The sequence below is a fragment of the Carcharodon carcharias genome, chromosome 22, assembly GCF_017639515.1.
Source record: "Carcharodon carcharias isolate sCarCar2 chromosome 22, sCarCar2.pri, whole genome shotgun sequence".
Lineage (NCBI taxonomy): Eukaryota > Metazoa > Chordata > Chondrichthyes > Lamniformes > Lamnidae > Carcharodon > Carcharodon carcharias.
Genome location: NC_054488.1, coordinates 10,766,159 through 10,778,637, shown reverse-complemented (window position 1 = coordinate 10,778,637; position 12,479 = coordinate 10,766,159). Strand labels below are relative to the sequence as shown.

Below are 12,479 nucleotides of genomic sequence, written 5' to 3'. Positions count from 1 at the left end.
TATGGGGCCTCCTCTGTCACAGCCCTCTCCCATCCCCTTCCCCTGAATCCAGTTGCCCTGGGACCCCTAACTCTCGATCACCCCATCCAACTTCTTCTCTTACCTTGCCAAGGATCATTACCTTGGGTAAAAGCAAAAAACTGCGGATGTTGAAAATCCAAAACAAAAATAAAAATACCTGAAAAAACTCAGCAGGTCTGACAGCATCTGCGGAAAGGAACACAGTTAACGTTTCGAGTCCATATGACTCTTCAACAGAACATTCAGCAGTAGGACCAGCAACAGTCAGAGCGGTACCAGCAAAAGCAGCTATCAGCCTTCTCCTCACAGATCTGTTACTCCACAGGAAAGAAGGGATCAGCGGAGAGCGGTTGCTCGTAGGTGGCCATACCCTGCACACATTCTGTTGAAGAGTCATACGGACTCGAAACGTTAACTGTGTTCCTCTCTGCAGATGCTGCCAGACCTGCTGAGTTTTTCCAGGTATTTTTATTTTTGTTTTGAATTTCCAGCATCTGCAGTTTTTTGCTTTTATCTTAGTGTTTAATTGACTGCCACTTCTCTTCAAGGAACGCCTACCTTGAAGAAGTATTGCTCTTCCCACCATAACCTTGGGTCCTTGGTTGTGATCTGCAGCTGCCCATTTCCTGCTCTTGTTGGCCTGTGTCTTTGACATCACCGTCACCTTGGGGTTGGAGTTCATGAGGGAAGATTGCAATGAGTTGTGAATGTTGTAATATCTTGGGACTTATTGATTTGGGGTCAGGTGGATCAACACTCACTTTGGCTTCAGACTGGCGATTCCCACTTCAAGATAAAATTGGGGATTTTATGTGTCCCAGTGATGTAGCTAATGGCTCAGTTGGTCCGTAGCACAATTGCGATAATGTGCCCCTTACCCCACCCCACCTAATAATAGATACTAGTATGGATGAGATTCTTATGGGTTAAATGGCACTACAGCATATAAGTTGTTTTAAAATGTTATTGTTAGTTCCGTGCCTAATTCTGAAGTCCAGGGGATGTCCTCAAATTTGAAGAATGAAACAGGATATTATATTTTGGAGCTTTACAGTGTGGACTGTTTTCTCAGAGGAGATACTTATAGGAGAGTATTTTATGCTTTTATGAGGCTGGCTTTGAATTTGATCACTGCTAGTACTATGTTGGCATGTCTGTTAGTTGAAAAACTGTGATTCTTAGAGAGTGAATCCAGGTAATTACAACAGCTGTAGTTTCAATGTTTTATTCCTGATGATGTCTATCAGGATAGCAACCATATGGTTTTTGGAAACTTGATGAAATATATTGGGGCATAATAACACTTGCCATTAGTTAGACACGCCCTTGCAAGTTACATTTTCTGAATGAAAAGTTGCTGAACGTGTGACGTGATAACATCACAGTGAGAGACACAGAGCACCTGGGGCCTGAATGAACAGGTAAGCAACTGTGTCTCTCCTTAACCAATCAGATTGAAGAATTTTGACATTAAGAGGGCAGAGAAGCAAATGTAAATGAGATTGGATGAATCTAATGTTAAATCAGGTGCCGAATGAGAAACAAAGAGAGCCAGAGAAAGATTGGATTATGAGAGGCAGAGTAATGAGACAGAAAAAGGTACATTATTTAATATTTTAAGTTTGGCTTTTTAAACTCTCCATCAACAATTAAAACCTGATTGAATGAGACTCCACAATTTTATTAGTTAAACTTCAGTGCCTGAGTGGCTGTAATTAACCCACATCACATCCTTAACATGGCACTAAGACTTATGTGGAAAAGACATAACTTGCTGTGGAAAGTGGCCTAGACCTGCCATGCAAATGCAGCCACGTCACACACTGTTCAAAACATTTCAAAGATGAGGCAGACGATGGTCAGCAATGATTGGACACTTGAGTTTAATCACGTATGGTGAAGCAGCATGCAGCAAGAGCTGTACAATAACTCAGGCTTTGTCTGACAGGTGGCAAAGTATCTCCACCTAAACCAAAATCAGCACATACAGGGAGTTCCAGTGTTGGAATAGGATGATGAGTGTAGGGGCGGCCAGTTGGGAGGTCACCTTCCAGAAGATCGTGCCAGTGGACATGTTGATGACATGGACAGGCTCAAGACCCCTATACGGGCCCAAACTTTATTTCTGGAGTTTGGCCACAGTTTTCTTGGTGATCTTTTTTGAAAAGAAAATTCTCATTGGGGTCAGTTCTGTATTTTATATATGTTTTACTGTCTTTTTTTTGTGATGTATATATCTGTAATAGGACAAAGATAAACAGCTTCCCTAACTGCACCTTGTTAAAAATCCTGTGCTCAATATGTATAAACAATGGTTTAATTGTTCCACATCAATTTTCACAGCATCAATTGACATTAAAAAAAGAGACTTGAAGGAAAAACATGGCATACGATTTGCATGTTTCTTTGGCCCACAATCATTACCCAAACCAGATCCACTGCAAATTTCAACATAAGTTGTCAAAGATACAATTGGAATAAATTATGACCTAGATTTAGGCATAATGTCAGCCTAAATCAAAGCAAGGTAATTCCAGGTCTGAATGTCTAGTGTCATGAAGAGATTACTGTCTATAATGTTATTGAAAATTATTTTGATATTGGAATTGTAGTGGGGTCTGTGTATGTCCATGTGTGTGTGTGTCTGTGTATGGCTTAGTTGGATTAAAGCCAGCTAGTCTGGGTGCTTTGATGTATAGCAGTTTGAGATGTTCATTAGATAAACGTAAAGAGTAAAAGGTAAAGTGCAATCTCCAGATGTTGAATAAATAATTTTTAAAATGGGTAAAATCTTGCACCTAGCTGGGCGACACCCAGCAATGGGTTTATATGACTAATAAAATTAATGGAATTAAAAGATTAATGTTAGGAGAGGTAAAATTTTAAAAACCTAGTGAGCAGAATTTTATGGTTGTCGGGCGGGCTGGTCTGACCCAATCGGCGCCGGGCGAGTAGCTGATCTCCACTGGCGAAACGGGCCGCGCCGCCATTTTGCGCGGGCAAGCCAATTAAGGCCCGTCCAGCGTGTTTCAGACTCCCGTGTACAGCGGGAAATTCAAATGTGCGGCAGGCGTGTTCAGCCCGCCAGTTCCAATGAGGAACCAGCGGTCTGTATAAAGAAAGGCCAGGCAGCCTCCTTTAGGCTGTTCGCCATAGCCAGCGACCAGGCTCCAGAAGAGGTCAAGGCAGAGAGGAGGAGGGGGGCAAACTGCAGGGTAGGCCAGTTGGGGGGCCAATGTGCCCCTCAGTTCTCCAATGCCTGCCTTGCTGCCCTCCTGGAAGAGGTGTCACATCGTCGGGAGGTGTTGTTTCTGGAGGATGGGAGGAGGAGGGCTCCCCAAGTGACCAGGCAGGCGTGGCAGGAGGTGGAGGAGGCTGTAAGCTCTCAAGATGATGTGCGGCGCACAGGAACCCAGTGCCGCAAACGCTTCAATGATTTGTTGCACTCTGGCAGGGTAAGTACCATGTCGGCCTTGGCCATTTAACCCAGCAGGTAGCCTTAGCCTTTGAGGCTGCACCCTTCCCACATCCTAGTTACTGCATTGGGCCTTTGGCACACGCTGGGTGGGCAAACAGATAGTGACCATGCTTACATCAGCCTTAGTGGCTGAGGAGAAGATGGATTCTCCCTGCAGCATGTTTGTCGCATTTGAGTAGTCTGGGGGCAACCTGCAGGGGAGGCCACTAGACACATACTCAGAACTCCAACACACGTCTTATTGATGGTGATGAGTTGGTGGAAGGGGAGCCTCAAGGTGTCTTGGCCAAGAGCCATCTGCTGGCCTCGGTGCTGCACCTAGTTGCGCCTCCTTGCCATGGGCGCTAAGACCCGTGTGTTATTCAAAGTGATGGATGCCGGATGTGTCCAAAGTGGCCATTGGGGGAGGGGGTTGGGAGCAGGTGACTGATCACCAGTAGTGTGGACAGGAGCCGCTGGAGGTTCAGATGGCCCACTGTGGCTGGGGTGTGGCGTGTGGGTGCAGAGTACATGAGCGATCAGCCCCAATAAATGGTGTTCTCTGTTCTGCAGGTAAAAACAGAGCACAATATCCGGGAGTGTTTGTGGACTGGTGGTGGGTACGCCCTGCTGCAGCACCTAACTACATATGATGACCAGGCCATGGAGCTGGGGAGGAGGCAGGAGGCCAGGGGGGCTGGTGGCAGCAAGGCTGGGGTCCGGCGGGCAGGTATTTGAGGTCCACAGTCCCATCCACTCTGTCTCCCCACCATCCAAACCACTGATGGTTGCTGCAATCATTAATGCAGCAACACTGCTCATTCACAGACTGATACACTCAGACGTGTGTGTCATACACAAAGGTCCCTCGGCCGCTTGAGAATGCACGTCTCTAACACCTTCCAAAGTCACCTTATCCCATTTGTGACCACTATCCCCATGGCCTAACATGCCATGGCATCGCTGCTGCACATCCAAAGACTTATTGCATCTTAGGAGGGTTTGTACCTTCATCACCCTTTCAGCCAGTGGGTCCCACATTACTCTGTCCGAAAGGTCCTCAGCTCCTCACCTGTCAAACCCATGACACTCAACTTAAATAAATGCCACCATGTTACTCATCTGTGCGCCAAGGGGAAATGTTGCCTTCTGTCCACCCGTTCTATGCCCCTCATAACGGTGTGAAGGTCAATAATGTGACCTGTCAATCTCCTGTGATCCACAGCAAGTGTCACAAGTATTCGCAATATTTCCTCATCACTGCAACTCTCCAGGCCAGCATGCATCCAGGTCAGGAACCTCTGCACTCTCCCCACTCCAATGCCATCCCTCCCATGAAGTGCAGGTCACAACTGAATGCAGAGGTGTAGATGTGGCCTCGACAGCGTTTCTGCACTTGCAACATGACCTCCCTTTTCCTACATTCTATTCCTCGGCTAATAAAGGAAAGTCTGGCTTTGACCTTTTATGTTCCTGTTCTGATACCTTAAAAGGTCTGCCCAGCAAGGTCCCTGTAATTGTCGTGACTTTCCACGATCCTACTATTACTCATGTATTCTCATACATTGTTTGCTTTGCCCAAGTGCTTAACCGAACACTTATCCAAAAACATTCCATGTGGCATTCCTTAGGCCATCTGACCAGCCTGTCTGCATGCACGTGTAATGTTTGGGCCTCCTCTTGACTATTTACCACCCCACCAATGTTCATCTCCTTAGGTTCTTGAAGGCTGAGTGCATTATGAGACTGGGGGGGGAAAGGGATGAAAGGTGTTACTGACTGAACGCTAACTGATGCACTGTCCTTGTTGTTAATTTCAGCATCACCACTACATGGCCGCCAAGAACAAGTCCACAGCACCCCCTCCACACCTGAGGGGCTTCACTTGCAACTTGCGTCACATCCTTTCAGTGAGCCAGGCACCACCACAGCAACAAACACTTCGGTGGGGATTATGACGTCGGCTAGTGTCCCGGGGCACAGTGGAGAGGGCACTTCACAATGGCATGGACAGAGAATGCCGATGGTGCCAGCAGCCAGAGGACTGCAGGGGACCAGGCACATGCTGAGTCGGGCAGTGATGATGTGTCTCTGGAGATGTCAGCAATGCAGCAGCTGCAGGATAAGCCACAGGAATCGCGTTTGCATCTGGCAGGGTTGCATGAGGGTGTGCTTCAGTTGGTCTCTATGGTGGAGGAGTCCAGGCAGAGTGTCAGTGATGGCATGAACCTCAGGACAGAGCTTCAGGCTTCCTATATGGAGAGATTGGCAACTCTCATGGAGAGGGGCTTCCAACAGATTGAGAATCATCTGATTGGGTTATGCTCTGACCTGCAAGCCCTCACAGCGGTACTGGCCATGGGTGGTCATTCCCAATGTGGGAGATGTTCTGGGCACCAAGTGTCGGCGCTCGGTGCCCATCTATCTGTGATGAGCAGGGAGGTCCAATGTGACCTCACGTCGATGCAGCAGCTGCCTGTTGTGACTGTGAGCTCCTCTCAGGGCGCTCTGGTTGAGGGCAGCATCTCCTCCACCCCCTCTGCCAGTGACCATTGCATCCGTTGAGGCTGCGACAACTGGTGAGGTGCCAGTTCTGGAACGTGTCACTCCTTCCCAGGAGGGGCCAGCATAGGCTCCACGGGCCAGAGGATGCCCGCCAAGGTCATCGAGGCCAACAGGACAGCAGAGTCAGCAAGCTGGCTCAGATACCACTCCCAGCGATGGGGCAGCACCAAGACGTAGCACCTGGAAACGTAAGCATAAGGCACATTAGGCACTCCCTGGGTATGTCACTGGTGATTTTGTGTTGGCCCTAGATTAGGGAATGTTTCATTATCTGCGTCAGAGCGATGTTTCTTGTTTATTTTGGTGGCAATAAGGTCCACATTTCTGACCATGGTTGAGGGTATTTCCTTTGTGCTGCATTTGTATGTTTCACAGACATCTCATGAGCATTTGAGTGGACATTGATGTTTCTGTACTAAGCCCTTAGTGGCAGCTGATGAGGTGGAAGATGTAGCACCAAGTGCCACGTGTGGAAGTGCCAGGCAGTGCTGCTCTTGCTGATCCATATGTGTGGAGCTAGCTGAAGGTTCATTGGATTAAATTGTCCGGAGTGTCCCTGCCTCCTTGGTGTAGTAGCGGGTCGGTGTGCTGCCCCTCATCATCGCCCTGTGCTTCCTCATCCTCTGAGCCACTGCTGGATTCATCATGTGTAGCCTCATCCACTGCGTCAAGGTCTTCATCGTCAACTGCAACCCCCCTTTCCAGCACAAGATTGTGCAGGCGCAGCATGCTACCACTATCAGAGAGACGCGATCTGGGGGGTACTGGAGTGCGACCCCTGAGTGGTCCTGGCATCGGAAGTGCATCTTGAGAAGACCGATGACTCTCTCCACCACAGCCCTTGTGGAGCTGTGGCTCCTATTGTACCGCTGCTCAGCTTCTGTTCTTGGATGGTGGAGAGACATCATGAGCCACCTTCTGAGGGGATAGCCCTTGTCACCCAGCAGCCATCCATCCAGCTGGGCTGGAGCACTGAAGAACCCCGGCACCTGGGAGTGTCTGAGGATGTAGGTGTCGTGGGAGCTGCCTGGGTACCTTGCACAGACTTGTAAATTCAGCATCCTGTGGTCACACACTATCTGCACGTTCATGGAGTGGAAGCCCTTCCTGTTGACGAAGGCATCAGGTTCACCTGCTGGCGCCTTGATGGCCACATGTGTACAGTCTATAGCACCCTGGACACGGGGGAAGCCAGCAATGGTCACGAAGCCTCTGGCTCACTGTGTCTGGCTGGCCTCGTCCCAGCAGAAGTGGATGAAGGTCAATGCCCGTCTGAACAGAGCGTCTGTAACCTGCTTGACACAAGTGTGGACAGCTGATTGGGAGACACCGCAAAGATCACCCACTGAGCCCTGGAAGGAGCCAGATGCATAGAAGTGGAGGGCAACTGTGAGCTTCAGAGCCACTGGCATGGGGTGTCCATCCACACAGTTAGGAGAGATCTCAGGGCCAATCATCTGACAGATATAGTTAACAGTCTCCCTTGAGAGGCAGAGCCTCCTTCGGCACTGCACCTCAGTCATATTGAGATAGCTGTTTTGCCACCTGTATACCCTGGCAGCAGGATAGTGGCATCTTCTGCAGCCCCTTGCACCTTGGACAACCTCTTGGCCCTGCACCCCTTGTGCCTGCGCCTGGCCTCTCAAAGGTGGCTCCCCTGGAGGCTGATTGTCCACTCCTGGCCTCCTCCTTATTCTATCCCTCCCTTCCTCCTCAGAGAAGCTGCCTCCAGTGGAGATGTCAGAACCCGTTCCCAGGCTAAATGGAGGCCTCCGGAAAACTGCAGGCCCGATAAAGATTACTGTCTGCAGACTGCTGAAGCTTCAAAGTACAGAGAAAGCTGTTGGAAATTGATCTGAACTGCTAACAATCACACAGGCAAGTTTAAAACACTTTCTGAAGTAAATACTTCAGATAAAACATTAACAACCCCTCTGAACCCACGTATCCCGCCCATGCATGAGGTTTGTTAAAAAGTCACTTACCTGCCTGCCCGTTGTGCCCGTGCGCCGAGCCGAAGATCGCACAGACGCCTCAAAATTGGTGCCGATTGCCGAGTTAAGGGCCTTAACAAGGTCTTTAATTAATGGCCGGCGCACATCGTGCTTCATAGTGCAGCTGCCCAGCTAAATATCGCTATGGCTCCGCCACCTGCACATCATACATAAAATTCTGCCCAGTAATACAATGGAAAATTTACATTCAAAGGGGAAGCCAGATATAAACAGAAAGGAGTTTTGTGTGTGCAGGGCAGAGATATCTAAGATCTAACCAGCCTGTAAGCCTATAACTGTCTCAGAAAAGGAACCAAATTGCAAGGAACCTCATTTTGAATTTGTAAGGTCAAATGTGCTTTACCTGATGTCTGTTTAAAGTCTATGGTCCCCAGTTGCCTTGGTGAAGATTTACCTGTGAGTGATTAATTTGAGGATTTGATTGTAAGTTATTATGGCAGTAATTTGTAGACGTGTGTATGTGTTTAATTTGTTGTTAAATTAATAATTGTTTAATTTATTTTTATATAAAATACCTCTTGAGGTTTGGCAATTTTATTCCTGAATTCAAAGCTGCATCTCAAACATACCAATCGAAAATATAGACTATGACAGTTGTTCAAGTTTCCCTCTGGGATTTGAACAACTCAGCCTTTACCAACTGCTGTGTCGTAACAATATCATGTCACAAGAGAAACTATGGGCAAGACTTTCCCCCCCCCCCCCCCAGTCAGGGGCAAAGTTGAAATGTGGGCGCGCACAGGTGTGCCTCTGATCAGAGCCCCTGGCGCGCCTGTGAATGCCCACCCTTCAACTCCCCCCCCCCCCCCACCGACGGGGGGAAAACTCTGTCCACTAAATCTAATGTTGGAGAATGTGAAGAGACTGTGAATCTGGGAAAGAAAGAATAAAAGAAGAATTTGAAATGGAGAAATAACTACAGTGATGTAAGAGCAGCCAGGTTCATTGAGAAATTCTATTAAGAGGTTCAATGTGCACAAAAAAATGAGAATTCCCAGGATGACTTCAGAAGAGAATTGACACTGAGTCAGTTCAAAAAAGAATTGAAGATACATATTTTGAATTTGATACAATGTGGGGATGCTCAAAATGAAATACGTCAAAGCGCTGGACACACACAGTATGTGTGAGCAATTAATGCTGCTGAATAACACTATAGGCCGATTCAGATTCATATTTACGATGGACCATAATTTGCTGCCAAAATAATGGTGAGGAAAATGGCACTCACTGTAACTTACGTGTAAATGGTAAGGCAAGCTTCAGCCAGCACCACTTTCCCTGTCTCTGTACCTTATTTCTAACTTATCCTGTTGAAAGGTCAGTGACCTAAAACAGGGCTGAATTTTCCAATGGGCATTGGGGCCCGGATGTTGGGCCCAAGCCTATCCATGTAGTCAGTGTGTCCACCGGCGTGATCTTCTGGGAGGTTGCTTCCCAATTGGTCGCCCCTACGCTCGGCACCCTATTAAGGATGGCGGGTGGGCTCCCAATTCCATAGGCCCAATCAAAGGCTTCTCCGCCCCACTAAAAGAGAGGTGGACACTGCCAAAGCAGGCAGGCAAGGGCCTCAGCCACCTGCACTGAAGTCATCAAATAAAGAGCCCGAGGCAGGTGGGGGCCATTGAGGTGGAGGGGAAAGCCTGCCATGTTACTATTCAGAGTTGGGGCTGCATCCTTCCATCCTCATCATTGGGGTAAGGGGTGCCTGACCCTGATGGCCGCCTGGCTTGTCACTGGAAGGCCCCTCAATTGAGCAGGTGGCCTCCACACACAGTCCGATGGGAAATTACGACCACCATTGTGGTCCTTGGTGAGCGGCCTAATTGCACTAATTGGCTGCCCATCTCCATGGAGCAGCTGACCCCTGGGAAAACTCCCCTGGAGACAGCAACGCATTGGCAAGCTGACACAACATGGCTCCCCCCAACCCCCTTGCTTTCCCACAGGCCCTTCTGCCTCCAAATCTGCCCCTACATTACTGAGGGAATTCAGCCCACACTTTCTTTCTCCACAGAAGCTGCTAGACCTGCTGAGTAAGTCTAGCATTTTCTGTTCGTATCTCAGGTTTCTAGCATCTGCAACATTTTGCTTTTATATTATTATTGTTGTTTTGTACAATGGCGAGCCTACTGTAAGTCCAAATAAACAGGTGGCTTTAGGCTTTGGATAAGTATCTTCTCCCTGTTTCAATCTATGTAATCTCAGGTTGCAATTTTTTGGTCCAGCATTTTGGTTTCTTTCCTGAGTGACCAGCAACCTTTCAAATACTTTGGATAGGATCTGCTTTCATTTATAACTGTTAACCACACCTTCCTATGATTATATGATCCTGACTTATCACTATTATGCAGAACAACTGGCTAGTTTCCATTCATTCTGCTTGGATACATATACTGCCTGCCATTGGATCTCTGGTAGCAGCATTTTAAATGATAAATTCCTTCCATACAATACATATTTTTCTTATATTTTCTTTAGTTGAAGGCCTGTGAAACCCTTTGGTGATGTCTGGTCTGAACAGTTCTCCTCAGGTAACAGGTATTGTTAAGAAATAGGCATAGTTTAAGTAAGTTATATTAGTATTTATAGTTGTTAGGAATGAGTTTTAGTTTTAAAGTTTAAGTTCTAATTGTATTTCTGTATCTGTGTGTTAAGAATATGTCAAATGGAGTTTTAGTTTCACTTTAAAAAGATGCCTGCATTTCTAATGAGGTTTTTATGACTGTTGCAGCTCAGGTAAACAAACAAGAGTAGAAAAAAATGGTGCTGTTCCTAACAACAGGGGTCCAGAGAGGCAGGTCACTCCCATATGCACACACACAGAAGAAGAGAAACAGCAGTTTGATCTTAGAAGCTATTTGAATTCAGTTGGTTTTGAAAGTAGCTGCCAGAAGAGACTGGAGCAAACGAGACAGATAGTAAGTCCCAAACTAAAGAAAAATCCCAAGGGCCCAGGGGAGTGGAACAGGGGAAAGTCCTAAGCAGACCTTCTAGTCAAAGGAAGGACAGGAACCTTGAAAAGGTCCTGAAAAGTGAAGTTAAGAGTGAGGAACTCAATCCAAACTTCTGATTTAAAGGGACAAAATCTGCAGAAAGCAGATTTAAAGTGAGAACAGCTTGCAAGAAGCAAGAAGGTCTACTGAAGGTCAGTAACTCTTTGCTGCGGGCATGTGAAGCAGTGGTGTACTGTTGACAGCTGGGTCGATGAAAGACAGTGTGTGGAAGACAGCTTGAATGCATGTGATGACCCAGGGCAGAGGAACATCGGAAGGAGAGTTTGAAACCATGGAGGTGAACCCTTGTGGAAGGCATCTGAGAGAAAGTACTGGCTTTGGAAAAGATTCCAAGGTGATGTCTTGGAGAGTGGAGACTGGAAACCCTCATGTGTAAGACCAGTTGGCTCACCTTGTAATAAACATCTGGGGGGGGAGTTAAGGAGAGATATGTAGCATCTGGTTGAGGTGGCATCTGCCACTTGGTTTCAGAGTGTGGTGTGCCTGACCACAGGGCACCTATTGATAGATGAACTGTGTATTTACTGTGAACATTAAACTATAAGATAACTTTTGTAACTTGTGTTAACCTATAAATCTGTATATATCTGTAAAGATATTGTTATAGGTGAAGGAGAATTGTAATATTGTTCACCATTTCCTGTTTCATAAATGTTTTATGCTTTTGTTAAAAGTTCATCAGCTGACTCCTATGACTCTGTTCAGTGGCCAATCTCCACGTATCTAAACAAACAAAAAGAAGTTAGGATCTATCAAGCCAGGTTCCACCCTGGGATCAGGCTTGTCCAGGGGTAACCTCAGCTGGGATCATAAAGGTATTCATTCTAAGAGCCATCAACCATTGTCCTGGTCACTGGATGTCATGCACTCCAGACATTGTGCATGAACAAACCAAAAATGTAAGTCCTCGACCTTTTGCTTTCGTATATTTTGCAATTTGGACAGCTTTATCATCTTTTCCACTGGATTGTTTGTGCTCTATTGCCAAGGTCATGTACTTGAATCTATAAACCTCACTGAATTCTCTGCAAGCTGGAGTCCATTGTCTGAAACAATTTCATCTGGGCTGCCCGGTTTAGCAAACTGCTGATGTTCAATGACATTTGAACTCGTGGGTATTGGTTGGCTTATTGTGTTCAATAGAAATAAAAAAAATGGACCCTTGATGATTAAATATTGATTTGAATTAAAATCAAATCTATCAGCCCCAGCTTTATGCCATTGTCTGCCCAGAATGTCACTGGCTTTTATTGGCTTGTTCTATAGGTGCTCCATGTTTCACATTGGTTTATCATTCTTCAAGGCCAGTGCAAGATATCTTTTGCTGACCTTTTGGATTTTTTTTGGTTCTTTGGTGGCTTTGACAAATCTCTACTGATACATCTTTTCTCAAACCCATAGGCA

At 46.7% G+C, this 12,479-nt stretch overlaps 1 long non-coding RNA gene across 1 annotated transcript in view; it reads left to right on the top strand.

Moving 5' to 3' along the window:
* Window positions 1-11,728, top strand: part of LOC121293546 — a 29,230-nt gene extending 17,502 nt beyond the window's left edge. The window contains exon 3 of the long non-coding RNA XR_005946552.1: window positions 11,139-11,728. This is a non-coding gene — a long non-coding RNA (uncharacterized LOC121293546). The remainder of the gene's footprint in view (window positions 1-11,138) is intronic.
* Window positions 11,729-12,479: the final 751 nt, after the last annotated feature.